Source organism: Balaenoptera acutorostrata, chromosome 2 (assembly GCF_949987535.1).
Source record: "Balaenoptera acutorostrata chromosome 2, mBalAcu1.1, whole genome shotgun sequence".
NCBI classification, from domain to species: domain Eukaryota; kingdom Metazoa; phylum Chordata; class Mammalia; order Artiodactyla; family Balaenopteridae; genus Balaenoptera; species Balaenoptera acutorostrata.
The window spans coordinates 170,408,991-170,424,666 of NC_080065.1; positions in this window are offsets into that span (position 1 = coordinate 170,408,991).

Consider the following 15,676-nt stretch of genomic DNA (forward strand, 5'->3'; position numbering starts at 1 on the left):
CCCAGTAATATAGCCTTACCATTTGACTGGACATACCTAGGTATACCTGAAATGCATTTGATAAATCGATGGATCTTGCACCCAAACTAGGGTTACTTTCCAAAAACACTTTTGTAAGTGTAAGAGGTGTAAGAACTATGTATCCTACAGCCTTCCTGCCTCAACCAAGTGTATGTTAACACATCCGCACGAGCTATTTTGCATGTGTATGGGGCTGTAGAGTCTGGGGAGTATGAGAGTGGTATGTGCTGTCTATCCCAAAAGATCATCATACGAGGCAAAGGAAACATTAAGGAAGTAGATAGGAATAGTCAAATGCCAAATGTTAAAATATTTCTCATGCGTTTTTAATATTTACATTGAGATAAATAAGCAAATTATTATAAAATACAATACAAAACTTTAGAGACTATTTCAAAATGCTCTTTTTTGCCAGATGCAACAAGACACTAGGAATAAACAGAGGAATTTTCTGGAACCAGCTTGTCTTTCCTTTTTTTATCACCATCGAGTGATGCGGTTGTATTTTATTCAGTCTATTGTACATGTGGGTGTGAATAAGATGGAACTTGTCTCAAAAAGAGAAATGAGCAAAGAATATATGTTGTCAACTTGTCTAAAACATTTTTTCATGTTCTGACTCATTTTTCTTTGTATTGGCATTTCAAGGGATTTCGGTTTTGTTTTTTTTGTTTGTTTGTTTGTTTTTGGTTTTTTTGTTTTTTTAATTATTTATTTTTATTTATTTATTTATGGCTGTGCTGGGTCCCCGTCTCTGTGCGAGGGCCCTCTCCAGTTGCGGCAAGTGGGGGCCACTCCTCACTGCGGTGTGCGGGCCTCTCACCATCACGGCCTCTCTCGCGGCGGAGCACAGGCTCCAGACGCGCAGGCCCAGCAACTGTGGCTCACAGGCCTAGCCGCTCCGCGGCACGCGGGATCCTCCCAGACCAGGGCCCGAACCCGCGCCCCCCGCATTGGCAGGCAGACTCCCAACCACTGCACCACCAGGGAAACCCGGATTTCGTTTTTTAATTTGACTATTAAAAAACCTTGATAACTTCAGTGAAATCCCATGAAGATAATATCAACAACTGGAATGGAAAATGAAAAGATGATAATAGCAACCAGCACTGTGATATTTCTTGTCAGTGTTCTTTACTATTTAGAATAGTAACAAATGCCATATTCATTTGACTTTTTGAACTTTGGCCTTTACTTTGGTGGAAGAAGTTCCTTTCACTTTGCTTATTATCTGTTTGCAATGAAAAACAGTTCATGACCATACTTTGATATGATCATCTTAGAGTTGTATAGAGGGAGGATAGTTATGCAACTATTTATATATCTATGGGTTTAAGGAACTTTAAAGGCTTGATATTTGAATCCTGTGGAATGTAGCCTCCTTTCCCACAGGGAAATGAACATATACATGTACTTAATGTAGTTTAAAATAAAGCAACACCTGTTCATAGAGGCACCTTCTATTCCAGGCATGTTTAGGTAGAGGGAAGGGGAACAAGAGCTATAAAACATAACTCTTGTCTATAAGGAGTTTACAGTTTAGGGGGGTTGAGGGCACTCAATGACTCAACGGGGATGAGCCTGATGCAGGTGGCTACAAGGTCACCCTTGGATAAACTCTGCTTTAGGAAAGACCAGCCTACTCTTATTCTGGTAAACTCTTCAATGCGGTGTCCAATAAACCTGAATATCAGGCTCAAACGCCACTTGAGAAATGTTTCCAGGGGTGCTAACAGCCAACAAGTTAATATGATTCCTACACACTTGACACAACTCACCAGAGGTCTTGAATTCAGTGAGCATATTGACCTCCTTTAAGAAAGATCACCATTGAAACTTCGAATGCTAAGTTCTAAGAGAATGAAGTAAGTAATAAGTGATATTCAGCTTCAGAGGTGGAAGAGAAAAGAGGTCTCACCTTGAGTAGAACATGTTGTTGGATTCTCCAAAGTGGCAAACAATAAGGAGAACACTAACCAACTAAGACTCTGAATAAGTTGAAAATTAAGATGAAAGCCTAAGATGGAGGTCAAAAGGTCCCCTAGATTGAAGGATACACTTAGGCTGAAAGGGAAACGATTGGAAAAGATGTAGAAAATGCTAACTATTTCACAAAAAATTTATTAGAACTAATAAAACAACTTAGCAAAGTTTGTTTGCAGAATATGAAATCAACATATACGCATCACTTGCATTTCTGCACATTAGCAATGAACAATCCGAAAAAGAAATTAGGAGAACAATTCCATTTACAATAGCATCAAAAAGAATAAAATACTTAGGAATAAGTTTAACCAAAGACATGAAAGACTTGTACACTGAAAACTACAGTGTTACTGAAAGAAATTAAGGAAGACATAAATAAATGGAAAGACATCTCATGTTCATGAACTATTGTTAAAATGTCCATATTACACGAAGCTATCTGCAGATTTAATGCAATGCCTGTCACAATCCCCTATTTTTGCAGAAATAGAAGAAGCGGCTCCAAAATTGATATGGAACCACAAAGGACCCTCAATAACCAAAGCAAACTTGAAGACCTCACACTTTCTTTTGAAATGAAGTTTTCTTGTTCCTGTGGGTTAAAAGTCCTAAATGTCCATAAATTATCCTCCTAAATTTACACTTTGGTTCATTCTCAGTGACAGGGCTTTCAGTGCCTGAGTGGCATTGAGGGCTCCTTCAATATCTCTAGCTTGGACTTCTGTCACTGACATGGTGTGGGCATCTCAGAGCCTTGACTCTTTTACCAGTTGGTCAAGTCCCGCATGAACCATGCTCAGAAGGGCCCCACGCCTTGCTTGCTTTCATGCTCTGCTATTGCTGTCTTGAAATTCTTAATGATTTTATCTTTGAACTTACGTTTTGTAAGTAAAATTTATGGGACAATAAAATATACGCATGAGCAGAGGAGACATGTGCAATATGTGTGTCTGCCATCATTCCTGCTGCCCCATTCCCATCTAGTTTTCACCCTGCTTATGGTGTGCTTTCCATGACATGCTTATTTCGTACCCATTTGGAGTCTTACTGAGTTCCACCAGAATTCTGTGCTACTGGTCACATCCAAGACTAAGTGAAGGTGTTAACAGCTCCGGGAGGCCACGCTTTCCATCTGAATCTGAACTTACTTCTAACACAGAAAGAAAGCAGTTGTTTTGTAAGAAACAAGAATGTCCAAGGAATCTTATCATATCCTTTCTTACTCGTGTTACTTCCCAATATTAGCCAAACGCTTCGGCTGAAAAAGAGAAGAGAGAACAACCCATAGAACCCATTTAGGGCTCACCCTAATCCAGTATGATGTCATCTTATCTCGATTCTATCTGAAAAAAGAATTTACTTGGGCACATTCACAGGTTCCAGGTGAACATGAATTTGGGAAGGACACTATGCACCCCAGTGCAAATACTTTCAACAACACTTTTTCTTTGCAGTTTGAACAAGAGGCACTATAGTTTCATTTTGCACTGGAGCCCACACATTATGTCACTTTTTACTGTTAGAGCCCATGTGGGGAAAAGGGGCTTCATGAGACAGCCAAGTGAGTCTGTCAACTGAATTCTAGAATTATCCAGACTTACACACTTTGTTGCAGCAAGTTGGTTCCAGGCAAACCCATGTGAAAGGGGCGTGTCCACAGTGGAGCAGAGAACTTTTGTCTCTCTATCACCAGACTCACTCCCAAGATGAAGGAAAGAAGAGCTTAGCAAAGCATGGCCAGTTATTCTTCCTAACTTTGCCAGTCAAGTAGGTCACCTCACCCAGCCAGTGTCAGTGAATAGAAGAGCAGGGAAGTTAAAAGTTATACTAATCAAATTCCCTTCACATGGAGGTACCATTAGGAACGAGAAGGGAAATTGTCACTAATGCTTCCCTGGTTTTTTCAATCTCTTAACCCACTCAACTATGACTGTAAGCCTGTAATTAACGGAATATCGCTCTCCCTTCAGGAAAAAGAATAGACCTTTATCAGGACAGTCCTGCTCACACTTTTATGGGGCTACTCATTTGAGTGGCCTCCGGGAACTGCTGGTGGACGACTTAGAGTTTCATCCCAGAAGTCTCTGATATGGGTGAGAAATTGCATTAATTTAAATTAACTCCAGGGCTACTCATAACCAATGATCAGAAACAACTTTTTGTTCGACCAGCCATCCACAGCACAGCTAACCACAGAAAGTTGATGAGGTTAAGTGACACACTAAGGTTAAATACATAAAAGCATCCAGTAATACAATTCAGAAATCATAGAAATGTTGCAAATTTGAAAGTACACCATTGCCAGTATCAAATTCTTCACAGAGAAATTAAAAGGGCACATATTAAACGCTCTTATGAATTAAGGTCCCAAAGTATTAAAGCCCAATTTTGAAATCAAGTGTCCTTGTTACTGTGGGTTAAAAATCCAAAGTCCTAAATGTCCATAAACAATCCTCCCAAATGTACATTTGGTTCATTCTCAGTGACAGGGCTTTAACTGCCTGAATGGGACTGAGGGCTCCTTCAGTATCTGTAGCTTGGACTTCTGTCACTGACACGGGTGTGGGTCTCTTAGGGCCTTGGCTGTTTTATCAGTTTATCAAGTCTCTCATGAACCATGCTTTTAAAGAGTCTAAAGAGTTCCTAAGATACAATTTGATTTTACAGCACTATCCCCAAAATTTAAAAACAACCTCAAAAGCAAGCCAATCCCCGACTCCTAGAAGAGTGAAACTAGGCACATTTTTGTTCCCAGAATCCAGTACAGAATTCGACCAAAGAACATAGCAGAAACTCAATGGCATTTGAGAGAAAGATAAAGTCTCTTTCGTTTTAGCCTCACTAGGATGTCCATTAGTCTATGCCATTTATTTGAAATTTCTGACCTGCCAACTTCGAACCAGGAGGAATCTATTAGCCTGACGTTGATTTGTCACTATGAATTTGCCATGTGCAGTGCACAGCCCTGAGCATCTGTCACACGTGGACTCTTGAGTTATCGTTCCTCATTGATGACCTTGTGGTTCACAGTGCAGTACTGAACTGATTATGGCTTCTGTCGAGTGACATTACACCTCCAGTTCTGATGCGTAGATTTGACAGTCCTATGCCGCCATGGCCATTTTCACTGCCTCCTGCTATGGAACTGCATAGACCAAAGGCAGCTGCCTTTAAGAGAACACTTCTTTCTCCAACATAATTGACAAATCCAGTGTCAGCTTGCGTCCACATGTAAAGGGAGTCACTTGAGCCTACGGTAGACCATATGTGTCAATGCCGACAAGTTCTACAAAACAGGGTTTCCTTACAATTGAGTCTTTTTCTCGGTCAAGCCTGCTTGGGAAAAACTGTACCTGAAGAGTAAGGCAAGGTGGACGGCTGCCTGAGACTTTCCTGCCCTGTAAACTCCTGCACACTCTCAAGTCAAGTGCCAGGTAAAGGTCTCTGTATACTAAAGATCCTCCAGGTGGGTGCCTTATTCATTCCGCTCCAGGTATTGCTCAGTCACCTGCAACTCCCTAACACCCCTTTTCTTTATGTCAGACTTTTACTTAAGTGGCTCTAAAGAAACAGCCACTCTCCCACGCCATAAGCTGCAGCCATCAGCCAAAATCAAAGTATCTTACGGCTGGTATAGTGGGTTGGATGGTGGCCCCCAAAAGGATATACCCATGTCCTAATCCTTGACTGTTACCTCGTTTGATAAAAAAAAGGTTTTGCAAAATGTCATTAAGGATCTTGAGATGGGATTTCCATCCTATATTATCTGGATGGGTCCTAAATAGAATGATAATTGTCCTTATTATACAAGAAGGGCAGAGGGACATTTGAGACAGACAAAAGAGAAGATACAGACACAGAAAGGGGGTGATGTGAAGACAGAGACAAAAGCTGAGTGATGTGGCCTCAAGCCAAGGAAGCTGGCCGCCAGCAGAAGCTGAAAGAGGCAGGGATAGAATCTCCCCTAGAGCATCTGTAGGGAGAGCAGCCTTGCTGACGCCTTGATGTCACACTTCCGGCCTCTACAACTGTGAGATAGTAAATTTCTATTGTGTTAAGCCTCCAAGTTTATTAGTCTCCCAGCAAGCACGGAGGACACTTTTACAGCATGCATTAAACCTTTTCTAGGCTTCAGCAGTTTACTGCACAAACCTAAATATTTTCAAACAGTCAAAGGTCTCAACTTCCCACCATACATTAAAGACCAAGGCACTAGACTACCTTCCTTGGCAGTACCAAAATATTTTCCACATGGACATTTTCCTCTCCAAAATGCCTGCTCCTTTCTTTTTATTTCTCAGTGTTCCCAGGTAATGCGCCAAATGTTAGGGTCTTTTCATTACCTTCCAGCAAGTACAATGCCTTAATTCCATTTGGTTTGGAATAAATTAGGAAATAAGAGAAAAGAGAAAAGATGGAGGGCCGAATATTCCTGTTACTGTTGATAACCTTGGCTTGAGAATCCAGTTTGAACGCAATGATCACATAACAGAACCCCAGAATTGGGCAGATTTACTAACTCGTAATACACAGAATGAGAGAAACAGAAGACACTCACTCACACTCTCAAGGGAGAGAACAGAATTAGTCAAGGCAAGCATGCTCACTTAATTCTTTTCAAGCTTTCTATATAAGTCACTTGATCACCCTGGGGCAGAGTCAGTAAAGAAGCAGGGTTGAAATGACCCTAAGAGCTCTCTTGACGGGACTGAGACACCAGGAGCAGGAAAGGAACATTCCCTCACTCCCCACCACCACCACCCCCAGCAGTAAAAAATGATCATCCACATTAACAATGTAAAAGAAATCAGAAACTACGCTAACTCTGATTCACTCTTAGTATACCAACAGCTAATCAGGAGCCTTGTGCAAAAGCATGTTGACTAGTTGCTAATAAAACTCTTTAGAAGCAGACCCCTCCACATGCCTCAAAGGGAAGATGCAGACCTGTATGCTTCAGGATTTTCTCACCAAAACCCCACACAATTTCTTTACTATTCCAGCCAAGTATGGCCTAGCCCTACCCTCATACCTGTTTTTCTTGGTTTAGCAATAAAGAAACATACATGGAAATAAAGAAGAGCTATCAGGTAGAAAGATATAAAATAGTGGGGAAAATATTATAAGTAGAGTCAAGTAGCACCACCATTTACTAGAAGTGAACTTTCAGCACCAACATTAATATTTTTTCCTGTTATATCTGTAAAGTGATAATAAGTAATATGCACATAACAACTTTTAATTTATTCAAATCTCATTTTTATAACTAACTACTTCACAACAAGTAACATGCTAAGGCAGCATCAATAGATGAAAAAAGGTAGTCCTTGGCCCCAAGGAATGTTGCCCAGGAGAACACAGAGATATGTAAAAAATACAGTCACAATACAGTGTAGGAGTGCAACAATCAGGCATGCAGAAGTGCAAGGGTAGCAAAAAGGAGCGTGTGATCACAACACTAAAAAGAAGAGTGCACAAAAGACATAATATGTAAATTGAGTTTTGAAAAATGAAGTGGGTTTCCCAGGTGCCCCATAGGGAGAAAGGAATTCTTGGAGGAGGGAAAAGCATAAATGAAGACAGTGAATTGTTCATATAATCCAGAAGTGAAGTAGGCAATGGCAGGAGAAATGATTGGACACAGGCGTCATGAATACTTACATGTCTGCGTTTTAGCAAGTCCATTCTAAAGGAAACTTTGAGGATCAACTCGGGGGTTGGGGGTCGCGGGGGGACAGAACTAGTCATTCCTGCAAGAAACACTGTACAGTTGTGCAAAACACTGGAACCAGTTTCTACCAACCCACCAAAAAAAACGACTTCAAAGGCAACGTGGTTATCACAGGAAGGGCTTGTTTTTGTGTTTGTTTTCAGTTCATTAGGCCTCACTTAAAATTCTGATTCCACAATGCACTTGCGTTGGGATCTTGAACAACACTCATAACCTCTGCAAGTTTCAGTATAGTAAGTTTATGTGATTACCTTCATCTGTAATATCCCTGTGTTGCAATCTTAATTAATTAAGATTAATTCATCTTAATCTTAATCTCAAGTTCAGGTCAAAGACTTGTTCCTCTGTGACTTCTCCTCTGAACTGATTCAAAAGCCTTCTCTCCTGTCCTCATTTGGCTTCTCTTCTCTTATGGAATCTCATAAGAACTTCTACGACCTCTTTGGTTTTTTGTTGTTGTCATTGTCTGTTTGTTTTTTAATTGAAGTATAGTTGATTTACAATGTCGTGTCAGTTTCAGGTGTAGAGCACAGTGATTCCGTTTTCAGATTCTTTTCCCTTAGAAGTTATCGCAAAATATTGAGTAGAGTTCCCTGTGCCATAGAGGAGATCCTCGTTGTATCTATTCTATGCCTTCTTTGAATGACCGTAGCACTTGTTGTCTGTATCATTTTTATGTCTGTTGTGGTTTTGTGACTGAACAGGAAAATTTTCTATTTGTTCATGTCCTGGCCCTTCCTTTAAAATGTGTTCATTTATCTATTTCATATTTATTGACTACATCTTAGACACCGTGTTAGCTGCTTGTTCTAGATGTTAGTAAAATATAGACCTTCCTGCTCAAAGGGTCACAGTATTTGTGGGAAAACAAAAAAATGAACAACCTATGTCTCAAATAGCTTTGTACTTCCCGAAGAGAACTCACCTCGTAGGTACAATAAATATATGTATTATACATAAATGTATAAATAGTTAATGGCATTAAAAACTTGAGATAACTGCTTTTCTATTCTGAGGAAATGATGATTATATTTCACCAGGAGCTCAATACCACTCTGAGAATGAGGGCTTAACCCCCATCCTGACTCACTGCATCGCTTTCTTACATGAAAATAGACAAGTCTCTACATACTCTCTACAAAAAGGCTTATCTGGCATGAATTTCAGATAGCAAGAAGAAAAATTCAAGAGGTTCAGAGAAGCATCCAGAAGCTCAGATGATTGTCTGGCACTAATACAACTTGCTTGACAGGAAAATAGAGCCGTAAATCTCACAAAATTAGATGATCTTTTAAGGATTTCAAAACCTCCTGCTATTAATTGGAAATCCTAGAAGAACAGCTTCTTTTAAACTATGCTGATAATATGCTTTACAGCTTAATATTCAGAAGCCTATGTTGTGGCTAAGTGAGCGTCAGGAAAGAAGGAAATTTGTGGTTTAGCTCCATTTACTCCGGAACCTCTGGTCAAAACATCTGCTTCTGTGCTCAGCCATCTTATCATCTGTACAATGGAGGCAACTCTAAGAAAACATAGTTACAGAGATGTTGCACAGCTTCGTGTGTCATTGTCTTCATTTGTTTCAGAAAACCAATCACATCTAAGCTACGAGTGAAAGAGTGCAATGTTATTTGGGGTCATCTAGTGCAGCTCCGTCAAAGTAAAGAAAAGGAAAGGGGCCTAGAATAACTATAATTTTGCCAAGAGGACACAATTATTTTATGGTAAATCTGGGTCAAGAACCCTGATCTCTTTGATGCCATTCCATTGTTCTTTCGTTGGGTTCTGAACAACCCAGAGAAAGAAAGAGAAATCAAATTCCTATGTGCTGTGTCACTGGTACAGGACGTGGCAAGATTGGAATTGGAGAACTACATATTAACAGGTATCTGGGAAATTCTTCAAACTAATTGAGATATATACCAGGTACATAAAAAACAGTATGTGTTCTCAAGATGATTCTGTGGAATGAACAGAACAGGACATAAACAATCAAATAATAACACAAAACATTTTTATAGATTTTTAAACCTTACAAAGCATTTTCATGTTCATTATCTAATTTAATACTCAAATCAACTCCATGAGACAGTTATTATTTTCCCATTAGAAATGACCACATATTAAATCCTTAGTGATTGCTCAAGAAAAGCTGAAATCTTGAGTGTTACATCTATTAATGCCAGGGTTGGGTGTTTTCCCATGGGAACACTGGATGCTAAAATCAACAGGAATTTTCAGCGCAAGATGGCAGACTAGGAAACATTTACTTTCTGTTCCTCCTGAAACCGTATTTAAATAAAACTGTAGAAATACCAAAATTAAGCAACCAATAAAAGCCAAGACATTGTGGAAGTCATCAACCACAGAAAGATTTCAACACATTTTGAGAAGGTAAACAATGAAATGGAGGAACCATGAATAAAATAATTAAGAAAAGACTACCTTAAGTAGGGTCTGCACAAAGCCAGTCAGCTTTTGCTGAGCTCTGGTTATAGTCAAGGGCAGAGGAAAGAAGAGGGGCTGAAAACAAGGAGACAAACATCATTTTAGGAACAAAAGTTCATTTAATGAGCTCCAGGGAACACTCAGCCTGCTGCCATACTAACTCATGAATTACAATCGATTGTTGGTAAGCAAGACAAGAAAACAGGGAACAAACAAAACAAACAAAAATCAAGACATCGTTTCTTACAGAACTCTTCTCAAATGAGATCAAGGAATTATGGTTCAATGGCACAGCTGTAAATCATTTCCGCTCCTGGAGAGGTTAGAAAGGGCTTATAATATTTACCCCTTTTTTTCAGACAGAATTTAGGTCTGAGCAAAACCTTTTGTGTCCTCAAACCTCAAAGTTTATTGGGGATGGAAGTCCAAATTAGCTGTCACATATCATAAAAAGAATCTCATGGGCAGAGGGTCAAACCAATTTTGCAATATATGAATTATGCCCAGTGTTATTTTCAATAGATTTTAAACTAAAATATATAAATAAATGTTTACTCATCTATATGACTCTGGGTTCTGAAACTTCTACATGTCACATGCGTGATACAGAACACACAATGTCAGCCCCAGGAGAGAGAAAACACTCCAATGAAGCAAGCCAAAGAAACAAGTTTCAAACAAGGTAAAGTCATGTGTAGACCAGGATTTTTCAATTCTTTCCTGTCATGCTGAAGCTTCCAGCTCCTGAATAACAACACGTTTCCCTTGCCCTAGACACCCAAGAGTATGTCTCCTCTCTTGGGCATAAGAATCGCTAGAGTTACATATGTGTAGTAAACAGTGGACCCAGCTGCCATACTCACAATGACCAAATTGTGTTGATCGTACTTTAAACCAATACCTCACTCCACGATGAAGCTGCAATAAATGATATATTTGCTTTCCAGACACGAATGAGATGCCTTACTGGATATACTCCAGGAAGGCCAGAGAAACTGGAATAATTTACTGGTGAATTTCTTTCCGGATAGCCCATGATTTGTCTAGAATATAAGCTTTACATATCTGGATCCTTCACACTAGACCAAAGGGAAAATCTGGGCTGCAAGCCTCAGTTAGAAATGTGGGACGCTGCTATGCTGACAGCTGGTGCTCCCTGACCTGTATCTTCTGAGACTAGAACCCCGTGTGGTGGATGAGCAATTCATGCGTTGAACAAAAGAAGACCTCCTACAGGGCAGTGTACGTGTTCCTCACACGTATGGCACTTAGGGCTAAGTACCATAAGGGCCACAAGAAAAAAAAAACAAAAGTAACACATGAAGCATATATGATAAGAAGGCGCCACAGTCCAGAGCACGAGCTCTGGAATCACACAGCCTTGCTTCGAATCCCGGCTAAGCCACTACCATCTGTACACCCTGAAGAGCAGTCGAAGGTTTAAATGTTGTTTTACCAAATTTTGAAAAGGAAGTGAAAAAAGAACCTATCTGCCAGGAAGGGACATCGTGGGGTGCAGCACCCAGTCGGGTCAGGGCTCTGCATCCCCTGCTCAGAAACCTTCGCCACCTGGCTCATGGTGATGCTGGCAGCTGAGCAGCCCTGGAGAAGGTGCTCCCGTCATCAGGCCTCGCAGAGAAGCTGGGGAGGTCCCTGGAGGAGGCGGGCCACAGCCTGGCAAGCTCTGGGTGCCTCCTGCACTCAGCTCTGAACAGGCTCCGGCCCCTGGGCCCCTTGGGGGGCAAGGGCTGGCCGATACATACGCAGGGCTGAGGGGCCTGCAGAGCCGGTGCCCAGGCAGGGCGAGCTCTGCAGGAGAAGGCTTCCAGAGTCCCCAACAGTCTCCGCATGGTGGCCCATCCGGTGCCAAACACCTGCCACCCACAGCGAGAAGTCCCAGCCACTAGAAAGTCCAGAAGGGGTCGGGCTCTGGGGCCCCGCCCTTTGCCCTTGGGCGGGGGTTTCTCCACGGGCTGGGCTTGCATGCGACCCCCGCCCCACACCCTGCCCCGCCCACCCTTTCTCTGTGACGAGTACAATGGACATGTCACAAGCGCCAGGCTGAGCCATCCAGTGTCCAGTGCGTGCTAGACCTTGAGAGGAGGTGAAACGAAGGAGAAGCTCTCCCAGTTTCACACTCTGTTCTCGGATCGCTTGGCGCACAACCGGTCCTACATGGGCAATTTACTGTGTAAATTTCGTACCTGGCTCCGCCACCGCCGCCGGCCCCACCGGCCCCGCCGCCCGCCCCGCCGTGGGGCCCCGGTGGGCTGTCACCCGCTGGTTTTGCCCTCCTGGAAGGCTGCCACATCTGACCGGGACCACCCTGCTGCTCCAGCGCCGGCCTTCTGCCCTGAGCAGGGAGTCAACGTCAGGAAGCCGCTACCATCCAGTCACCTCCCACTGAGGACACGGGGGCTGGGGAAAACAGGGGCACAATGGAAAATGACAGCCCCGGAAGGAGGTGAGAAGAGGGAGGTGAAGGCCCCATCCCATGCCGTGCTGTCCTCTGCCCCAACCGCATGCTGCTCCCTGCTGCTGCAGAGGCCAACAAAAAAAGTGCTAGGTGAAGACCACCGGCCCAAATCACCAGGCTCACCGATGTCTGGGAAGGAGCTGCAGCGTGAAGAGTCTTCACGCATCCCAACAAGAAGCTCCTCTTCCCTGCTATCTACCAGCAGTAGGCCCTGGAAGCGGAAGATTCCCCTGCCGCTTTTTCTGCCGCTGCCAAGGCTGAGGTCACCCCCGTTGGGGAACGAGGCACTGACATGGGATCGAGGTGAGCTGCCCCCTCCTCCTAAGCTTCCGTGCATAGCTGCTGCCAAAAACCCAGGCACCTTGGAGAAGAACATTCAGTGTCGCTGGAAAAAGATCCCCAAGAATATAAGGAAGGTCCAGCCACCGTCCCATGAAAAAGAACCCCCAACACCCATCTGTGTAGATCCTACCCCTCCTTTATACTCACCTACCCCTCTTCCAGCCCCTACCATCCATCCCCCTATTGTAACTGGGCAGCCCAGGACTTCTGTGGCAATCCCTTCCACCAGCATGGTCACGGCATCTGGAAGTTTCACCTTGCAGCCTAGCGTCTACATGGACACTGCTGCCCCTTCCCAATCTGTCATTTTCCATTCGGCCCCTGTTTTCCCCAGCCCCCCACTTACAGCTTCGGCCGGCATTGGTGCTTCAGCAGGCAGCACCTCTGACACTGTACCTATGAACACCACACCTCCTTCCCAGGCTGTCATTTTCCATTCGGCTCCTGCTTTCCCCAGTTCCCCATTTACGGCTTCGGCCAGCATCGGTGCTTCAGCAGGCAGCACCTCTGAAACTGTACCTATGGACACCACACCTCCTTCCCAGGCTGTCATTTTCCACTCGTCTCCTGCTTTCCCCAGCCCCCCATTTACGACTTCGGCCGTCACCGGTGCTTCAGCAGGCAGCAGCTCTGACACTGTACCTATGGACACCACACCTCCTTCTCAGGCTGTCATTTTCCATTCGGCTCCTGTTTTCCCCAGCCCCCCAGTTACGGCTTCGGCCGTCACCAATGCTTCAGCAGGCAGCAGCTCTGGCACTGGACCTATGGACACCACACCTCCTTCCCAGGCTGTCATTTTCCATTCGGCTCCTGTTTTCCCCAGCCCCCCAGTTACGGCTTCGGCCGTCACCAATGCTTCAGCAGGCAGCAGCTCTGGCACTGTACCTATGGACACCACACCTCCTTCCCAGGCTGTCATTTTCCATTCGGCTCCTGTTTTCCCCAGCCCCCCAGTTACGGCTTCGGCCGTCACCAATGCTTCAGCAGGCAGCAGCTCTGGCACTGTACCTATGGACACCACACCTCCTTCGCAGGCTGTCATTTTCCAGTCTGCCCCTGTCTCCAGGCAGAACCAATAGGCATTTCACAGGGCTGTTCCTAGTTCTGGGAACAAACCTCCCAGTAGTAGCAATGCCTCAGCCCATGACTCGACTCATTTACCTGCAACGCCGGCCAACAGATAGACTAACACTTCAAGCTTCCTTGGACCTAGGTCTCCCGTCTCAGGCCACATTGGGGGCCAACGATGGGCAGAGGCCTAACGATAATTTTCTATTGGGAAACCCAGCAGCCTCAGCACAAGATAAAGTCCTAGTCGCCCCTGCAGCCTAGCCACCGCGAGTCAGCATCATGCCGGCAGCTTCGCCAGCTTCCCTATTCGCCACCACCAGCAACACGCAGCCGGCCTTTGGCGACAACCCAGGCATTCTCCCCAGGGCTGTGTCCATTGCTACTGGCTTCGGACTTGCCACCAGGATGCCCAGTACTGGGGACAGTAGCTTGCTCTTTGCCAACACCACACCGGGCCCACTGTTCATGGGACCTGCAGCCCCTACGGCCGGTGGGAGCCTTGGGGTCGGTGTGTCAGCCCCAGGCCTCACTCACTCACAGGCTTCCAGACCACTTAACTTCGGGGCAGGACTAAGTGGGGCACCCCGCACCGCTTCTGTTCCTACTTCGGGCCAGACAACCTGCCATCTACCTGACCACGGCAAGGCTGCTGCACTAGGAGGGGCAGGCACCATCCCAGCATTTGGGAACATACCTGATTCCACCTTAAATCCAAATACCTGGGGCCCACCTGGGCTGAATACAGGTGGTACGGTGATGGCAGGGGACAACACCATCCCCACGATGGGAGGCCCTAGAGTTTCCACTTTCCGTCACTGCACACAGGGCCCATCTGGACGTAGAAAATCTACATTTCAAAGTTCCATCACCAAGGAGAAGAAATCTGTGTCAAGAGACATGTCACTTTCCACCTTCTAACAGAGCACACCACATCTGTTGCAGTTGCAAGTGTGGTTATCACCCGTGGGTTTCAACACACTTCTAGTTCTACCTTATTTCCAAGCACAAGGGGCCCACCTGCCCACAATCTAGGTGGTGGTCATCTAGGAGGGAACAACATCATGCCCATGATTGGAGGACCTGCTATTCCCGCTTACAACTGGGACCCACCTGGCCAACACACAGGTGGTGCGGATGGAGGGCACAACATCTCACCGGTGCTGGGAGGCCCTGTGTCAATAACTGCCATCAGACTTGGAACCCATCTGTGCAGAGAACCGGGGGGGGGGGCATGGGGGACAGCACCACACCTGCTGTGACTGGATACACTTCTGGTGCCACATTCATACAAAGCACCTGAGGCACCCCCTGGTCAAAACCCAGGTGGTACCATGGGGGATAGCAGCATCCATACTTAGAGAGGAAGCTCCACTCTCAGTAAGAACACTGGGGTCCCCGAATCAGGACACCCCTCTGACTTAGACGAGCCAGCATTGTGTTTGCAGGCCCCTGGTCAGGGCAGCTGTGCCTGTGCTCATAGGAGTCTGGCAGCCTCATAACCTGCCCAGGGCTTCATAGGAGCCACCAGCGAATTCCTTTCTTCTATGAAGAAACTCAACAAATGAAGAGCAGATCTTATTCTGCAAACTGTGTGTCAC